Source organism: Oncorhynchus gorbuscha, linkage group LG04, assembly GCF_021184085.1.
Source record: "Oncorhynchus gorbuscha isolate QuinsamMale2020 ecotype Even-year linkage group LG04, OgorEven_v1.0, whole genome shotgun sequence".
Taxonomy (NCBI): Eukaryota; Metazoa; Chordata; class Actinopteri; order Salmoniformes; family Salmonidae; genus Oncorhynchus; species Oncorhynchus gorbuscha.
The window spans coordinates 21,649,881-21,654,373 of record NC_060176.1 but is presented as its reverse complement, the minus strand read 5'-3'; positions in this window follow the sequence as shown (position 1 = coordinate 21,654,373).

Sequence of the window (4,493 nt, the reverse complement as noted above, 5' to 3'; positions counted from 1 at the left end):
TTTGTTGAATGTTGAAGCACAACTGACTTTAAACAGAATTAAATGAGTCTGTTTTTCCGTCAACAGACACAAATTAAAACGCATTGGTGTATCAAGCTCTTGATTAAAGCTCTTACAAAAGTATTCAGGCCCCTTAGATTTCTTCACATTTTATTGTGTTAGAAAGTGGGATTCAAATTAATTAAATTGTAATTTATTTGTCAACAATCTACACAAAATAATCTGTAATGTTAAAGTGGAAGAAAAATGATATATGAAAAAAAGATAAATAAAACATCCATAGCTAAAATATAGTTGTTGCATAAGTATTTAGCCCATTTGTTGAGGCAAGCCTAAATTTGTTCAGTAGTAAAAGTATTTGGCTTAATAAATACCATAATAATTTGAATGTAATAATGGGGGTTGACATGATTTTTGAATGACTAACCCTTCCTCTGTCCCACCTACCTACAACATCTGTAAGGTCCCTCAGTCAAGTATTGAATTTCCAGAACAGATTGATCTACTGTACAAAGACCAGGGAGCTTTTTCGACAGCCACATAAAGAAGGGCAGTGATTGGTAGATGGGTAACAATAACAAATTAGACATTGAATATCTCTTTAAGCATGGTCAAGTTAATAATTATGCTGTGGATGATGTATTAAACCACCCAGACACATCAAAGATAGTCATCCTTCTAAACTGAGCTGCAGGACAGGGATGTCACCATGAGGCCATTGGTGATTTTAAAACAGCTACAGAGTTCAATGGCTGTGATGGGAATACTGAGGAAGGATCAACAACATTGTAGTGACTCCACAATAATGACCTAAATGACAGTGAAAAGAAGAATACAAATATACAGAATAAAAATATTCCAAAATATGCCTTGAAAGTAGTAATGGAAAAACAAAAACAGCAAAGGAATACACTTTTTGGCCTAAATGCAAAGCCTTTGGAGCAACACATCACTATGTAACTGCCTCCTTATATTCAAGCATGGTGGTGGCTGCATCATGGTATGGGTATGCTTGACATTGGCAAATACTGGGGAGTTTTTCAGGATAAAAACAAACGGATAGAGAAGCACAGGCAAAATCCTAGAGGAAAACCTTCTTCAGTCTGCTTTACACCAGATACTGGGAGACGAATTCACCTTTCAGCAGGACAAAAACCTACAACCAAATCTACACTGGAGTTGCTTACCAAGAAGACAGTGAATGTTCCTGAGTGGCTTTAAATCTGCTATACATTCTATGGCAAGACTTGAAAGTTGCTGTCATGATCCCCGACATTTTGGCAGAGCTTGAAAATAATACTGGGCAAGTATTGCACAATCCAGATGTGCAAAGCTCTTAGAGACTTACCCAAGAAGACTCACAGCTGTAATCGATGCCAAAGGTGTTTCTAACATAAGGTGTTTCTAATGTATTGACTCAAGCAGCTGAATACTTATGCAACTATATTTTAGTTATTTCATTTGTATGAATAACATAATAATAATAATAATAATAATAATTGACATTCCAGTGTTTTTGTAGATTGTTGGTCATTAAATCAATTTTAATCCCACTTTGTAACACACTAAAATTTGAAGAAATCCTATGGAGCTGAATATTTATCTTATTTTTACCTTTATTTTACTAGGCAAGTCAGTTTAGAAAAAATTCTTATTTTCAATTATGGCCTAGGAACAGTGGGTTAACTGCCTGTTCAGGGGCAGAACAACAGATATTGTACCTTGTCAGCTCGGGGATTTGAACTTGCAACCTTTCGGTTACTAGTCCAATGCTCTAACCACTAGGCTACCCTGCCACCCCTGTATCTATCTAATTTCAAACTGGTTTCCAATAGGCCGATGTGGCATGGGGTCATACAGTATCAGTCTATTGGAAAATCTGTATCAATGAAAAGTGTTAAAGACCATCTGGTAATAGATCCATTTAAAATAGCACTGTACATTATAGGGATAATACCTACAGCCTTTAGACAAGAGGAATCCTGTATCGGCACCAGATTTAAGATTAGTGAGTGGGTCAAAGTTGAACATTTTCCAGTGTGTGTTGGCCTATGAGCGCATCATTGACACTACGACCTACATCCACATGGTGCCATGGCAACGTCATGCAAGCTCAGCTTGACTTCAGGGGATATCCAGCCGGGTCATGTCTATATGGATATTAATACAAATGTTTAGGCCTATAAATACTGGCTAACCTGTTTATAATAAGCATGCCACTACTCCGTTGCTAGTATCATAATAAAACAATCTCAGTTGCCACTTATAGCCCCTGTGAAGACAAAGTGAGGCTATTTTTAGTCTATCCAGCGGATGCTATCTGGCCTGGTGGGATATTTTTATCAACGACCTCAGCACAGCCTTGCACCGATTCAGATTTGTGGAATATTTTCCACAGTGAGTGTTTATAAATATATCTTGCTCCTGTAGCTCCTTGACACACTGCGTATGAATGCTATGTGTTGCACTTGATACCAAAACCCTGCCACTATGCTGCTGTGGACTGGGGATGGGGCGACTCAGAGGGTAGTTATATCTGTTCACTTGTTGTGGGAAAAAAGCCCTGCAGGCCTGAACAGGTGCAGGTTGGTAACATTTAGGGGCCCGTTGAAATCAGCCAACTCCCCCGCCCTATTTTCAAAACTGATATCTGAGATTATTTTTGTCCTAGGCCTGCTTGCTCACAACATTCCCTTTCCATGCCCTGACCTTTAACCCCAAAGTTCAAGTTGTCCCATTATTCAAAGGAGTCCATCTTCAGAGTGCATAGCGATTGTAACTGTGAAACAGCTATATCATTTTCAACATTTGATTAATGACCAGCCAACAGGAAAGGTCCATGTTCCAAAAATGTTGGCTTGCCATGCTAATTATATTGTACTTACAAAACATTGTACTCATCAATAAAAACATTTTTTAAATGGAGCTTGAAAACAAATGATCATGAATGATCAATGATCTGAAATAAGGTATGATTGGTAGAGATTATGAATATGTGTGTGCACTTTTGATGATAATCAAATGCAGCTCTGTTCAACGACATTGTTTCATATGAAACCTCAACAGACAGAAGGGTATTTCTGCATGATCCCTCACTATCTTCTCCATTTAGTCTCTTTGCCTGTATGTGTGTGCTGCCATTCAGTAGCACACGTTCTCTCTGATATAACGGCAGAGGCCTGCACCTCATCAGTGGCTGGCCCATGCCTGGTTCCCATGCCCCAGTATGGGGATGGATAGGGAGGGAAGGGGGCTCAAGGGCCAGGTGTTTTGGGGACAGGGGAGCGCTGGACTACAATGGTGGTCACTCAAGGGTGGAAGATTACTTTGGTTGATGCACTCAAGATTAATAATCCCATATTTAATGACAAATAGCAAGATGATAAAGTCATTATTTGTATAACATATTATTTTGATATTAAATTATTTGGTTGATTATACGAAAACGTCAACACTTTATTTCTTCATTATAAGGAAGGTCTATGTTGCGTCACTTGTCATTTCTTTCTCTTCGGGTGAGTGAAGTGTTTTTTCAAGACTGTTTTCACACACTATGACACCAGTCACCTTTAAAACCTGCAGAGGGGAAACACAAACAGAGGATCTTAGAGATGACAACGGGTCATGAGGAGAACGTTTTCAACCAGTCTGAATAGTGTGTGTGGAGTTTGAAAGGTCTTTATAACCAAGCCTCAGTTATATTAGCATAACACAACAAACGCCACCAAACCACAGCTCAATCAAAACATCCTCCAGTGTGGCCCAGGTCACAGGGGATGCCCTCTGCTCTGTTTACACTGTGGTTAATTGGACCACTTCACCATGAGTAACTAATGTGTAGGACCCTTGTGTCCTCTGAAAGACTATCCCAGACTACAGCAACACCTCAAATGCCAAAACTTAACAGCTGGACAATCCCATATCCATTCACCTGGCACCCAGCTTGTCCCATGTAGAAAGGTAGACAATCACATTCTCATTATTAATAGGGCCAAGGGGCTAATCACAAGCAAAAGAGAGAAATGATTGTTGGGTGAAGCGTTTACAGTTGTGACACCAGTCCAGGCCGCACCACAGAGTAAAGGTCTGACTGTGAGAGCAGTTGTGCTTCAGATGCCGCCCGTCTCCAGACACCACACCGGTTTGGAGGGCCTGCATGCTTGCCCTCTGTCTTCCGTCACCTCGGTGCTGCAGTGTTGTCACAGAAGGTCCCTGTCGCCTTCCATTTAGAGCACCTCCAAAGACAGGCATCTCCCTGGCAACCAGTGGTTGTTTACAGGCCCCTTGGGTCCACAGTGAGCTCGGGGTCTCCCATTCTCCTGTTGAAAAAGGCCCCCACTAAAGGAGATTGTCAGGCCTCTATTCACTACCAGTAATTATGCGCTGTACCCCATGCAGTTAATACGTTGCCCTTTCAAGGTGAAGGAAGTGGTGGGGGTATCAAATGAAAAAGAATAGAGCGACAACATATCAGGAAAGGAAAAAAATGAGAG